Source organism: Erinaceus europaeus, chromosome 20 (genome assembly GCF_950295315.1).
Source record: "Erinaceus europaeus chromosome 20, mEriEur2.1, whole genome shotgun sequence".
In the NCBI taxonomy this organism is placed as follows: Eukaryota; Metazoa; Chordata; class Mammalia; order Eulipotyphla; family Erinaceidae; genus Erinaceus; species Erinaceus europaeus.
In genome coordinates this window covers 50,588,715-50,604,245 of record NC_080181.1, presented here as the reverse complement: position 1 = coordinate 50,604,245, position 15,531 = coordinate 50,588,715, and the positions used below count along the sequence as shown (strand labels likewise).

General features: G+C 43.1%; 1 protein-coding gene across 4 annotated transcripts in view; it reads left to right on the top strand.

Moving 5' to 3' along the window:
• Positions 1-1,173: 1,173 nt before the first annotated feature.
• The window catches only part of MCTP2 (multiple C2 and transmembrane domain containing 2), a 228,140-nt gene continuing 213,782 nt past the window's right edge, over positions 1,174-15,531 (top strand). For 3 of the 4 annotated variants that reach the window (XM_060179344.1, XM_007518040.3, XM_060179343.1), the window contains exon 1: positions 1,177-2,192. The gene's annotated coding sequence lies outside the window, so the exon portion shown is untranslated. Of the gene's footprint in view, positions 2,193-15,531 lie in introns of all 4 variants that reach the window. The other variant, XR_009546603.1, reaches the window with a different exon arrangement.

Below are 15,531 nucleotides of genomic sequence, written 5' to 3'. Positions count from 1 at the left end.
AGCCACTGGCCTTAGGTACCTGTGACCCTGCCAGTAATCTTCATTTGTAGCTTTAGGCTGGTTATTTAATGGGTCTCATGTTCCCCCCCCCCCTTTTTTCTTGTACTAGAGATATTATGAAATACCGTACAACCCTGTGAAAACCTGATTACAAGCTATTCCTAGCATAGAACTGGTGACCAGTATATTCATCTCGAAGTTATTATTTGTAAGTATGCCCTTCATGACAGTATTGCAGCTGTGTCTCTATCATTTTCTCCGCAGTTCTCATGCTTTCTAATTTCCCAGCACTCTCCATTTCACCTTATTGTTATAATTATCCTTATCCAGCCTTTATGTTAGTCCTTACTATATTCAGACACTGTAGCAAACACATTAGAAAAGTCATTTAGTCATTTCCTAGAAACTGTGTAATAGCTGTTAACTTGATTCCAAATCTGCTAAAAAGAAAAGTTGAAATTTAAAACTGAACTGAACTCACAGATTTACACCACTAGACATTGAGCCAGGATTTGATTGATGTGAGGCCTCTCCGAGTCTGGAGCAGCAACTCTTAAGCATCAGTTATACCATTTAAGCTCCTGTGGGTCACAGTTAGCCTATGACCAACCATTTACAGAATACTGGTCAGCCTCACACCCAGCTTGTTTCCAGATCCCTTGCATACAATCCCCAAATTGCTTTGTGGGGGTGGGGTGTGTGCACTGGGGAGTTTCTGTCCTCCCCAGGCAGGGGTCATCCTCCATACCTGCTTCTGATCCACCCACCACCTGGCAAGTGGATCCACTGGGAAAGAACCTGAAGGGAGAGGTGAAAAGTAAACAATGCAAATTTATAGGGTGTGGGGTGGGGGAAGGAGGAGGAAGGAAATGCAAATTAGAGGCACAAAAAGGGCAAGTAATTACTGAACACCTTAGTGTCAGACTTCAGGGCACCTAAGTATCTTTTAAAAGTGTCTGAAAGGGGCTGGGGAATTAACATAATGATTAAGCAAAAAGACTTTCATGCCCCAGGCACCAAAGATCCAAGGTTCAATACTGAGCACCACCAGAAGCCAGATCTGAGCAGTGCTTTGATTTAAAACAAGTAAAAAACACATAAAATAAAAAAAACCAACAAATTAATAATGGCTTTTATTATTATTTTTTTTTATTTAAGAAAGGATTAATTAACAAAACCATAGGGTAGGAGGGGTACAACTCCACACAATTCCCACCACCCAATCTCCATATCCCACCCCCTCCCCTGATAGCTTTCCCATTCTCTGTCCCTCTGGGAGCATGGACCCAGGGTCATTGAGGGTTGCAGAAGGTAGAAGGTCTGGCTTCTGTCATTGCTTCCCCGCTGAACATGGGCGTTGACTGGTCGGTCCATACTCCCAGTCTGCCTCTCTCTTTCCCTAGTAGGGTGGGTCTCTGGGGAAGCTGAGCTCCAGGACACATTGGTGGGGTCTTCAATCCAGGGAAGCCTGGCAATAATGACTTTTTTAAAGTGAGTATCCAGGCAGTTTTCTGAGCAGGTACATGAGTTTCTGCATGATAGTGGGATTCTGTGCATTCGCTCACCAGTACACACTTGGCACCGTTTTTTTTTTTTTATTGTTTTATTATTTCTTTTTGGGGGAATTAATGTTTTACAGTGGACAGTAAAATTGGCACCGTTTTAAAGGGTTTGTCAGCCAAGGTACGTACCACTTGCCAGGGTCAGGGTACAAAAATCGGAGACAATCCTCTCCTGGGTGCTCAGGTGATCAACGGGATCTAGGCGAGTATGAGGGAAGACAAGGCACTAAGTGATTTTCGCTTTGCACTTGTCTTCTTTCTTCACTCTGCACCACACCGCGAGCTCAATCAACTCCCCTGGTCTGGGGTAAAGGTCTTCCTTGTCCCGAGCTAACCCAGACTAGGTGACCAGCCATTTCTTGCCCGCAGCGCCAGCCCCAGCATTACCCAGCGGTACTCCACCGCCCAGGGGGTCTGAGGCTCCGAGGTGACGCGCGACCGCCTACTCCCGGGGAAGGCGGGGCTCGCGCGGGCGGGGCCGAGGAAGTCGCGGGGCTGTCGGTGCCGCCCCCGCCCCCGCGCCCAAGGCGTCCAGCCTGCTCCTTGCGCCTGCGAGCGGCGGTGGCGACCTCGGCTGGTCTCGCGCTGGCGAGGGGTGCTCGGCAGCCCCCGGAACACCTCCCTGGACAGGTAAGAGTAGTGCCTGGTGGCGTGCGCTGGCCGAGCACGGGCTCCCGGGCTGCTCTGTTCTAGGGCTGGCAGCTGCTCGGCTCTCAGCCTCTGTGGGGAACGGGGGCCCCCCCCGAGTACTCAGGAAAGGGGGTTTTCTGGAGTTACCACACGTGGACTGCTGGCTCAGAGGTTGGAAAGGTGTGGGGAGAACACGAGGCAGGGGTTTTGGGGTCTTTAGGGCAGGGCACCAGTCCAGCGATGTCTTTGCGCCTTAAAATGCACTCATTCCGGGGCGCAGATCTCTGCTACCTCTGGCACTTTCTCTGCAGCACTTGTCCCCTCTCTTGGGTGAAAAAGTCAACTTTTGAAAACTATATTCAGGGACAGGACGGAGGTAGATTGCATAATGGTTATGTAAGGAGTCTCTCATGCTTGAAACTCCTAACACAGGTTCAATCCCCAGGACCACTATAAGCCAGATCTGAGTAGTGCTCTGGTGGAAAAAGAAACAAAAATAAAAACAAAAATCTATATTTAGGCTATTGCTTAGGTTACAGAGTGTCTGGTCACATTTAAAAACAATGAAAACCATGAAGTGGTAGCTTTATACTTGAGAAGCAATCGCTTCCAGGCTTGCTATTTGGTAAGCAAATGGTGTGTTGAAGGGCTTTTACAAAAGGCAGAGTTTCCCTAAACAGGTTTGGGGCTTGTCTTATGTCACGCCTTGTGACCTGGGTGTATTCTTGAGAACTCACTGGCATAGTACATTTCCAGTCACTCACAGCTTCAGGGCCTCCTGGAGACCTGTCATGAAGACTCACTGGATGCAAACAGGTGAATGGGTTATGCTTTCTGTTGGTATTTATTTGACTTCAATTAGCAGTTTTTCAGGTCAACAAAAATTGGCTGTAGGTCCATGCCAAGGCGACCTCCTGGGTGCCAGCTTAGTGTGCTTTCTGGCATTTTGGGGTGCTCATTCAGAGAGAGGCCAAGGCACATTATGACTTTTGCTTCTGTGGTACCTCTTTAAATTTCTAGTAATGAGCATTTGAACACGGGGAGAATGTAGGTCTTTGCAGAATTTCTCTCATCAGTTTTGTCTGTCATCCAAAGTGACAAGGATTCTTAGAGCCATCCTTAAAAATAAGGTGATTCAGAACCAACTGTGTCATATCATGCTGGGTACCTTATTTAGTTACATGAAATATACAAGCATATGAAAATATTCAAATACTTAACTCCACCTGCATAGGTGAAAAATAGTGATAGGATGGGATTCAGTGATTTGTTGAAGGTATATGGGAATTGAATGGGGTGTATTTTTTTTTTGCCTCCAGGGTTATTGCTGGGGCTCCTTGAATCCACTGCTCCTGGAGGCTTTCCCCCCCCTTTTGTTGCTCTTGTTGTTTTATCATTGTCGTGATTATTATTCTTGTCATTGATGTCATTGTTGGATAGGACAGAGAGAAATGGAGAGAGGAGGGGAAAACAGAGGGAGAGAGAAAGATAGACACCTGGAGACCTGCTTCACAACCTATGAAGCACCCCCCCTGCAGGTGGGGGGCCAGGGCTCGAACTGGGATCCTTATGCTGGTCCTTGAACTTAGTGCCATGTGTGCTTAACCCGCTGCACTACTGCCCAACTCCCAAGGGCGCGTGTTTTTAAAGATTTATTTCTTTATTGTTTTTGAGGGGGGAGAACCAGAACATCACTCAGGCATATGCTTGAGAGTCCACTGTGTCATCTCTTGGGCTGCAGATGGGAGATATTTTCAAGTGTAGAACCCATGCAATGTCATTGTCCCAAACTGAAGTCAGAACGAGTAATGTAAATGAAGTAGATTTACTGGAAATAAGAATCCACTTAAATTCAGAACAGTCCCTCTCCTGATAATTACAGTAGCTGTCATGAGTAAAATGAAGGCTATTTTTGTTCCTGTGTAGTTTTAAATTATGGCCAATCTGGAGCAAGAATATGAAGATATTTTTAACATATAAAACTTATAATGTGTCTTAACCTATCTCAAAGGATCTAATTCATTAGAGTGGATGGAATTTGATAAAGCATCACTTGTCTTTTTGCATTCTACACTGAATTAACACTTAATTTTCATATCATTCATGACTTTGAACACAGTTCAGCTTGATTTCCTTTCATATTTTCCAGGTGAATAGAGTTCATTGTCATCCTGAGGATTTTGTACTACCTGTAAATCTATAATCATATGGAAGTATAACTAACAGTTATTCTACAAGATATAACTAATTTTCCTAGAATCTACCTCTATTACTATAATACACTTGTTTGGGAAGGAATTCTGAAATTCTGAATTTGACCTTTGAGTACATGATCCATAGCATCACAACTGATCATTTCTTTAAGTGGAAACCACGAAAGTGAGAAAGTGATTTTCTTTCAAATAAGAGTTATTGGGTATAGGAGGGGGAGAAGTTTCACGAGTGTTGAAGCAGTGCTGCTGGTGTCTCTTTCTTTCCTTCTCTATCTCCTCTATCTCTCTTGCATTCTTTCTATTCAATAAGAAATAAAATATTTTTTTAAGTTTAAAAAGGGGAATAAGATAGTGCTTAGAATTTCAAATCATGTTTTCTGACAGTACTCATTTTATTAAGATATTTCTTAAAATTGTTGGCGACTACAAACATAGATTAAAGGGTTTTACATTTTTCCTTTTCTTACTGAAAAATACTTGTTTGCTGTTAAAGAAATGCCTATTTCCTAGGTTGGAATATTGGAAAGATCAAATAAGATGTTCTGCCTGGATGGTGCCTGGCAGATTTTTTTCCCCTCTGTCTTCATTTGTCTGTAGAACTAATATGACACCTTGTTCTTTTCTTTACAAGCAATTAAAGTCCTGCCTAGAAGGTGTTTATAAAGGTGTGCTGGGCTTGGTTAAGTTGTTCTTATGAAGCTCCAGCATGGATGATGAATTAGAGAAATTCCCAGAAATGCCAAGAGTGGGCCATGGGACACATCTAGATTTTCTGAGACCTGAAAAGTAAACAGTTTTGGGGGGTCCTCATTAAGGAAAGTCATATAAAATTAGTTACAAAAGCGAATGTTCCTCTAGAATGAGAAAAGGAAATTACGGTGATGTGCTGGGGATTTCTATCTCTTTCTGCTGCTCTCTTCTTTTTTGGCAGTTGACCAGAAACTCTTACATCAGAGGACTTCCTGATTGCAGACTGGCCTTTCTCCCTGAGAATAATAGGCTTCTCTTAGCAGCTGGTGGCACTTCTGGGTGCTTTGCCAACCAGCAGAACCTGAAACTCTATTACTTTCTTTTCTTTTTTTAAAATTTTAAAAAATATTTATTTTACCTTTTGTTGTCCTTGTTGTTTTTCATTGTTGTTGTAGTTATTATTGTTGTTGTTATTGATGTCGTCGTTGTTAGGATAGAGAGAAATGGAGAGAGAAGGGGAAGACTTTTTTTTTTTTAATTATTTTTAATTAAACAAGGCTTAACCTAAACCATCACACTGACATCTACTGGTGTGGTACTAAACTGTACATTTGACATACACTACAATTTTTTTTCAAAACCCCTCCAAAGGAAAATATAGATGCTATTCTGGAAAGTAGAAAATTAATTAAAGAGTAACATTAACATACTCAGAACTACTAATTTTAGGCAAAACATAACATATACAACAATAATGGTAGTGGGACAGTACTTTGTTTTGGATGAACTGAACTTTTAATGCCTTATAAACTAATAATCAAAGAGAAGACTTTTTTTTTTTTTAATAAGTAAGAAATCCTGGTTCAAAAACTTGCAAAGTTTAAGCAGCATGCTACTGTATGGTTTATATTGAAATAGTAAAAGATTAAAAACCTAATAATTCTATAAATAAAATTACAGCTTTCTAGGTATTAGACATTTGGTAATTAAATACTGCTATCCATTAAAGTGATGAACTTTATTGGGCTTGAAACTATAACAAAGTTCATCCTAAAACATTTTGCAATGCAAAATTACTTCACTCAAGGAGTGTTTAATATTTTGAATGTCAGGAATTACAAGCAATTTTTCAAAAGCAGAAACTCTCACATTCATAAAACTTTATACATCATTTGGACTAACACATTTATACTACTAGAATCAAACATGCATCACTGTCAAACATTATCATGATTTTATATGTTACATTAATTAACATAATTCCCAATCGCAACACGGATTCTGTCATACACTTGCACCGTTCTCCTTGGATTTCTGACCAGAGAGGGAGAGAAAGAGAGACACCTGCAGACCTGCTTCACCACCTGTGAAGCGATTCCCCTAACAGGTGGGGAGCGGGAGCTAGAACTGGGATCCTTCTGCCGATCCTTGCGCTTTGCACCACATGAGCTTAACCCACTGTGCTACCGCCTGACTCCCACTCCATTACTTTCTGTGAGTGAGGGAGTGTTGCCACTGGAGGCAGAGGGGTTCAGGGTCCATTGAACAGAGAAGAGATTGTTGCTGGTATGGGAGGGCTAGGGGACTTTTGAGGACTTCATGTCCAGTAACCTGCTCTCAAGTAATCTCCAGTTTAATCTAGAAATGTGTTTAGTCCTTGGCTTTCCAAGCCTTTATTCTATCAGACACTACTCTCTCAAGCTTTTCTATGTTCCAAGTACTAAGCAAATTGTGGCTCTGATTATCAAGGAACTCTTAAGTTATTATCTTTTTTTAATTTCATTTATTTATGAGAAAGATAGGAGGAGAGAGAAAGAACCAGACATCACTTTGGCACTTGTGCTGCCAGGGATTGAACTCGGGACCTCATGCTTGAGAGTCCAAAGCTTTACCACTGTGTCACCTCCCGGACCACAGGATCTCTTAAGTTCTATGGAGCTGTTGTCATGATATCTGCCCCATGTTGTCTGTCCCCACAAGAAGACTTGGAAGATTCCCTTTGCTAGAGCTGAGTTTGGAATTGCTGATGAAGTGGTAGATAGAGGACTCCAGGACTGACTGCGCACATACTGGGGTACATAGGGGGGCCTGAGAGCTTGTGGATTTAGATCCACACATGGATGCAGTAAAGCCTTCAAATGCATATATTTAAATACCTTGCTAGGGAAGGAAACCCAGAACCTCATACTTGTGTGATGAGGCAGAATGGTCTTCCTAGCTCATTTACTTGTTTTCTTTTCTTTCCTTTCCTTTTTGCCTCTAGGGTTGTTGCTAGGGCTCAGTGCAGAATCCACTGTGCCTGGAGGGCATTTTTTCCCCATTTTGTTGCCCTTGTTGTCATTATTGGTGTTGCTATTGTTATTGCTGCCGTTGATGTTGTTGGATGAGACAGAGAAAAGTGGAGAGAGGAGGGGAGGCGAGGCGGAGAGGGAGAGAGATAGCTTCAGACCTCCACTGCTTGTGAAGTGACCCCCCTGCAGGTGGGGAGCCAGTGTCTTGAACCAGGATCCTTATGCTGGTCCTTGCGCTTTGTGCCATGTGTGCTTAACCTGCGTTACCGCCCAACCCCCACCTTCAAGTATTTTTCAACCTGTCCTTCCAAACCATCAGCCCACACAACTTAACTGATTGGTGCTATACATTCTCAGTTCCCCAAATCAGAAGTTCTGTGTCAGGATCACTGTGATCTGTGTTTTAGGAAGTCTTCTAGATAATTCAGGTACATCTAACAGTTGAGACCTACTGATCTTCATATTTAAGAGAACTCCTAGGGCCCAGGATTATTTTTGGAGATAGGAGGAGAGCAAGATTCATAGGGATATTTATGTTATTTGTAATATATACATAATTTGTGTTACTGTATCTAACATTTATTGAACACACTCATGCTGTGAAAGGCATTGTCTGTGGATATTCCCAAGGAAGAGGTTTTAGGTGGACATTAACTGGGATAGAGGGCTACAAAGGTTTGGAAAAAGAAGAAACAGGTCTTTAGTGGTTGTTGACTAATTGACCATTTTTCAGCACATTGAGTAATGCAGTTGATATTCAGTGGGTTGAATAGTATCAGCAATTACAAAATCCATTCTCCCAAGGAGAGTGGATGAGTGAGAAGCAGGTTATGAAGGAAATGTGGACATTTCTGTTGACCAGACTGAATGTGGGGACATTGCATTTCTTTTGAATGATGAAGATTTGGTGAGGGGGGCTAGGCAGTAGAGCAGCAGGTTAAGCACATATGGCACAAAGCGCAAGGGCTGGCATAAGGATCAGGGCTGAAGCCCCCAGCTCTCTATCTGCAGGGGGTCGCTTCACAAGAGGGGAAGCAAGTCTGCAGGTGTATGTCTTTCTCTCTGTCTTCCCCTTCTTCCTTGATTTCTCTCTGTCCTATCCAACAACAGCTTGACAACAATTATAACAACAACTACAAAAAGTGCAACAAGGGCAACAAAATGGGAAAAAAAGATTTGATGAGAAAGGTTTACATCTGCTCATTTTTTAAATGGCCAATTGGGATCCCTCTCTCCCTTAGTCTTGAGTCTATCTGATGGCCTATGTTCTCATCGAGTTGGGGCTCTGGGAAGAGGCTCTCAAGGTGGGAAAACAAACAAGAGCCAGCAGAATCAGGGGAGTGTCAAAAGGCCTGTTGAAAGCTAGTTTTCAGTATTGTAGTTGGTGTCAATCTCACAAGGTAAATGCTTCCCATCATCTCTCCTTTTGTGTTTTTTGTTTTCTAGATATATTCATTCACTACTATGGACTGCCTTTTATTTTTCCCTTCAGTGAGAAAGAGAGAGAGGAAAAAAGAGAAAGACACCACAGTGGGGCCGGGATGTGGCGCACATCCATAAGGACCTCAGGTTTGAATTCTTGGTCCCCATCTGCGGGGCAAAGCTTCAGGAACTGTGAAGCAGTGCAGCAGGCATGTCTTTCTCTCTCCCTCTCTAGCTCATCCCTCTCTATTTGCATTTCTGTCTATCAGATAAAAAATAAACACATAAAGAAAGGCCTCTATCTTTTGATCAATCATAAATCAATCATATCATTTTTATAGATGATTGAGATTGGTTAATACTGTATTGTAGCTGCTACTGATATGGATATTCCCAGATTCACTTTTGAAATTTTATTTTATGTGGTGTAGAGGAATGAACTAAGGGCCTAAAGCACATGTAATACCACTGAATGGCCTATCCAGACCAACTATTTTATTCTGTATCCTTAGGGGACAAGGAAACATATGAGAGGTATGGCTAGAGAGACGTTTATGTACCACAGCCCTATCCATGGCATTCCTGGTGCTAGAGCTAAAGCCCAGGTCTGGCATATGGTGAATCATGAGCTCTGCAAGTGGAGCTATTTCCCTGCCCCAAGATTTATGTATAGTATATGTAGATTTTCTTGGGTGCTCAGGCTAAAGGCCATGTCTGCAAGATTAAAAAGTATTAAAGGGTAGTGCACCCAGTTAAGCACACACTGCCAAGCACAAGGACCCAGGTTCAAGCCTCTGCTCTCTACCTATGGGGGGGGGGGCAATTCATGAGCAGTGAAGCAGGATATAGATATTGAAGTGTATAGGTATAGGTATCTGCCTTTTTCTCCCTCTCTCTATTCTCTGTCTTCTTCTCTTCTCAGTTTCTCTCTGTTCTATCAAATAAAAATTAGGAAAGGAAAAAAGAAAAAATAAAAGGCCACTAGGAGCAGTGGATTCATAGTGCAGGCACTTCTTCTTCTTCTAGCGTTTGCCCTTCTTCCGTAGCCAGTCAACAGCGTCAGGTTGAGCCTGTTGTTAAGTTTCGAGACCTCCTTTGAATCTGGAGAGGTGGCAGTCGTTGACTATGTGGGTCATAGTCTGTCTAGAGCCGCAGGGGCAGTTCGGGTCTTCTCTGGCTCCCCAGCGATGGAACATAGCGGCGCACCAGCCATGGCCTGTTTGATAGCGATTGAGGAGGGCCTGATCATAACGTGCTAGGTCAAAGCCGGGTTGACGCTTGCAGGGGTCTGTGATGAGGTGTTTGTTCTTTACCTCAGCTGACTGCCAACTCTGTTTCCAAGAGTCTGGAACAGAGAAATTCAGTGTAGGCGTAGGGGACCAGATTGGGTGACGAGACGTCAAGTGTTGGACAGGGTGGGCGAAGATATCCACTTATATTGGCAGGTCCGGTCGAGCGCAGACGTGGGAAATGAACTTAGATGATGCCGCATCCCAACGAATATCTGGCGGGGCGATGTTGCTAAGAACTGGCAGCCATGGAACCGGGGTGGAACGGATGGTTCCAGAAATGATCCTCATGGAGGAATATAATTTGGAATTGACCAAGTGGACATGAGAGCTACAGAACCATACTGGGGCACAGTATTCTGCAGTGGAATAGCATAATGCCAGAGATGATGATCGTAGTGTGGAAGCTCTCGCGCCCCATGAGGAGCTGGCCAGTCTTGCAATGATGTTATTCCTCGCGCCCACCTTTGCTGCAGTTTTTTTTTTTTTAACATTTATTTATTTAAAGAGGTGGGGTGGGGGTGAGAAGATAAACAGAGCATCATTCTGGCACCTTCAATGCCAGGGATCAGACTCGGGTACTCAGGCTTTAGGATCCAGGGCCTTGTCCGCTATGCCACTTCCTGGGCTGCAGACAATTTCTTTCTTTTTTTTTTTTTTATTTATTTATTACATTTTGTTGCCCTTGTTGTTTTATTGTTGTAGTTATTACTGTTGTTGTTATTTATGTCGTCGTTGTTGGATAGGACAGAGAGAACCGGAGAGCGGAGGGGAAGACAGAGAGGGGGAGAGAAAGATAGACACCTGCAGACCTGCTTCACCGCCTGTGAAGCGACTCCCCTGCAGGTGGGGAGCTGGGGGCTCCAACCGGGATCCTTATGCCGGTCCTTGCGCTTCGCGCCATGTGCGCTTAACCCGCTGCGCTACCGCCCAACTCCCTTTGCTGCAGTTTTTATGAGATGTTCGTGAAATTCCAGGGTGCGATCAAGAGTAACGCCAAGATAGACTGGCTGGGCTTCATGCCGGATTCTCGTATCGTCAAGCTGCACATTAAACTTACGCGAGGCCGAGGCATGGTGTAGATGGAAAACAGATGATACCGTTTTTGCAGTGCTAGGGATTAGTCGCCATTTTTTACAGTAATCAGATATCAGAGACATGTCTTTCGTGAGTGTTTCCTCGAGGATGTCGAACTTGGATGCCTGAGTTGCACAGCAGATGTCATCGGCGTAGATGAACTTCCTTGAAGAAGTTTCTGGAAGGTCATTGATGTAAATATTAAATAGCGTAGGAGCCAGAACAGAGCCCTGGGGGAAGCCACTTGAGACAAGTCTCCATCTGCTAGACTTATCACCCAGATGCACCCGGAATCTTCTGTTTTGGAAAAGAAAAGATATAGTGTTGGCCACTCATGGAGGCAGGCATCCTGAGATCTTGACTAGGAGACCACGGTGCCAGACCGTGTCATAGGCTGCTATGAGATCAACAAAGACAGCACCCGTCTTTAAATTCTTCTGGAATCCATTTTCAATGTAAGTTGAGAGGGCCAGGACTTGTTCGCAGGTAGATCTTTCTGGGCGGAAACCAGCTTGGGCGGGTGATAGGAATTTCTCTGTAAGAGGAGAAATACGTGACAGAAGCAGCCTCTCAAGGAGTTTGTAACACACGGAGAGGAGAGAAATTGGTCTATAGCTGGCGGCCAGTGTTGGGTCTTTCTTTGGTTTCAAAACTGCTATTATCTTCGCACGACGCCATATTTTGGGCATAGATTCGGATTCCAAGATGTGGGACAGGAATGTAGTGAGCCACTTCTTTGCCGCGGGGCCCAAGTTAAGAATGAGTTCTGGGGTGATGTTATCATAGCCAGCAGCTGTTCCCGGTTTAACCATCTTCAAAGTGTCTTCCAGTTTAGACAGTGTAAAGGGAGAGAGTTTTGGAGATGGACAAGATAAATGGAAGTTTAGGCACTGAGCCACAGTGCTAACCCTGGTGACAAAAAAAAAAAAAGAAAAGAAAAAATTAAAAAAAGAGTAGCTGAAATATGGTTAGAGAAATACTTTATCTGCTGGATGTGGCCCAGGTAAAAAGTCCCAACACCACATGGTCTATGTCCTGTCACCTCCTCTCTCCATGAATAAGCAGCTTGGTAGCACCAAAATTACACATCAGACTCTCTTAAAAGAAAAGCTGAAAATAATTTTTCTCCAAAAGTTATTGAGAATATATTGTTTATTGGTATGTGTGAAAGTCCGAGTCACAAACAGAACAGATAGTTCCCTGTCCCCTCAGAGCTTGCAGGAGAGAGAGGAGGTCACACCATTCAACAGGTGCTACAGTAAAGTGCATTGCTGGGTTATTTGTTAATGGACTGGGCACAGGGAGTTGTGGCAGCAGCTGGAAGAGGTAGGTAGGGTAGGAAGGCTGAGCAGAATTCGCCAGTGGTGGGCAAAGCCCTCTGGACCAACAGCCCTGGAGGAAAATGGAAAAGAACTGAGGGGTCATTTGGAGAAATGGATAGATGGAAACCTTTGAGGAACTGAACACAAGGATAGCTCCTTAGAGTTTTGACTTCACGAGAGATCTGTGACTTTGTAAGGACAGCAAAAAGGAGACTTATCTGTGAGACTCTGACTGTGCTGAGATGTAGTTGTATTTGAGGTGGCAATACAGAAAAATCAAAACCAAACCAAGCTGAAAAAAACCTCAAAATAAATGAAAAAAAAAAGTCATTTTGCAGCACTCTTTCAGTGGTGACAGGGGGGCCTATTTTTAGAATAGAACCCCATTGAGGTTTAGCCTTAGGGCTTAGAGAGTATGTCAATAAAGAACAATATATTGCTTGGACTACAGTAACCAAAGTTACTGCTATAGTAATATTGCTTCATGTAAAAAAGGTACACACACACACACACACACACACACGGGGGGGAGGGAGAGATTTCATACTCTCTACCTTCTCTGTCTCTATCTAAAAGAAAGGAGATGCATATGTTATATATACACCGTCACACATTTAGCTTAGTTACCTTGGTTTGTAGTCTGGAAATGTGCTTTTTATTATTCATTGATTCACTTTTTATTGATACTAGATTTATTTTATGATACTGCATGACAAATCTGCTGTTCCCAGTGACCTTCCCTCTCCCCACCTTTTATTGATGGAGATCAGAGAAGTTGGGGTAGAAGTAGAATAGGAGGTGGAGATAGAGAGAAAAAGAGACACCTGCATCACTGCTTCACTACTCATGAAGCTCCTCCCCTGCAGGTAGGGCCCAGGAGTTGAACCTGGTTGCTTGTACATTGTAGCATATACACTTTTCCAGGTGCACCATGGCAGGCTCCCTGGAAAGGAACTTTTAAAAAGAGTTGTTTATTAACTATTATTTTTAAATTTCTTTATTGGGGGATTAATGGTTTACAGTCAACAGTAAAATACAATAGTTTGTACATGCATAACATTTCCACATAACAATACAACCCCCACTAGGTGCTCCTTTGCCATCATCTAACTATTGTTGTTGTTGTTGTTATTATTATTATTATTTTACCTCCAGGGTTATTGCTGGGGCTCACACCTGCACTAGAATCCACTGCTACTGGAGGTTATTTTCCCCATTTTGTTGCTTTTGTTGTTATTGTTGCCATTGCTGCTGTTGTTGGATAGGACAGAGAGGAGTCGAGAGAGGAAGAGAAGACAGTGAGGGGGATAGAAAGATGTGAAGTGACCCTCTGCAGGTGGGGAGCCAGGGTCTCGAACCAGGATCCTTATGCTGGTCCTTGTGCTTAGCGTCATGTGCACTTAACCCACTGTGCTACCGCCCAGCCCCTAACTATTATTTTTATGAGAAGGAGAGGAGAGAGCTACAATACTTTTTTAGCTCTGCCATATGTAGTGCTGTGGACCAAACCTGTGTCCTTAAGCGGGAAAGTCCAGTGCTTTCCCACTGAGTAGCTTCCCAGTTCTGGAAATCACCCTTAGGGCCAGCTCTCCTACCTCTTGAGCCCCCTCATGAATAATCTAGGACTCAGAGATGCTGCAGTGTTGATTATCCTCACATAGTCAATTAGTGATAAAGTGGGCTGGGTAAAATATGTGTGTGACTCTTTGTCCTACATACATCAGCATACTTCATGGGAACATCTACTGTTTCTGGAAGAGACTCTCTAGTCAGTTGTTTCCACCTTCTCTGTATCCTGACCTCCATGGGGGACCTGTATCAGAGCTCCCACCTCCATCATCTTATATCTTTTTAGATTTGTTTACCATACTTCTCCCTAACATAGCATTGTGCTTTCAATCTTCTAGAAATTGTTGGCAGAAGCAGTACTCAGCACTTTAGTCCTGTCTGAATGAGTAGGTTTCTCACCTTTGCCAGATCTCTTTCCTAGCAGGAAGTGTCCCATGAGCTGGCACTAAGCCATGGATCTTTAGAAAGAATTGAGAACTAGAATTCTCAGGAAGTTTCCTTTGTTAATATTTGATCCACAAGGCGTGTCAGAACTGTGAAGGTGCATGATGAATTGTTTTTAAACATTGTGAACCATTTGTGTGATAAGGCCTCTAACCAGTGTTTTTTTAAATTTATTCCTTTCTTAAAAATTATATTGAGGGATTAAATGGATTGCAGTACAGCTGTTGACACATGGATATAATTTTTTATCTCACCATGATAGGTATTTGCAAAACACTCTCACCCCCAACTTAGGTTTTTTTTTTTAATTTTACTTATTTATTTTCCCTTTTGTTGCCCTTGTTTTTATTGTTGTTGTAGTTATTGTTGTTATTGATGTCGTCATCATTGTTAGGACAGAGAGAAATGGAGAGAGGAAGGGAAGACAGAGAGGGGGAGAGAAAGATAGACACCTGCAGACCTGCTTCACCGCCTGTGAAGTGGGGAGTGGGGCTTGAACCAGGATCCTTGCTTGGGTCATTGCACCTTGCACTATGTGCACTTAGCCTACTGTGCTTCCATCCAGCTCTTCAACTTAAGTTTTTTTCCACCATCATGTACCCGGATTCCAAAGTCCACCCAGCTGCCTTCCTTCTCCTCTTTTCCCAGAGTCCTTTGCTTTGGTGCAGTACACCACATGGAACCTAAACCAAGTTTTCTACTGACTAGTTTGAGCATGGAGCTGTGACCCTGGCCATTAAGAACAGATTTGTCTTTAGTTGCCTTACTAGCTGTTTCTCTACCTTCCAGCCCTGTGTTAATTCACATCCTTATTATTAAGAACTCTAGGATCATACCTCACTAGTTTATTGCTTATTCTTGTGTGCCATGCCAATATGTGCATTTCCATCAGTAATGAATATAATTTTTCTGATTTTAAAATTATGTTATTTAATAATGAAACACAGTGGTGTAGTGAATGAACCTGATCACCAGATTGAAAGCCAGAAAATCTTCTCATTTCTAGGTTCCAGAAAAGATAT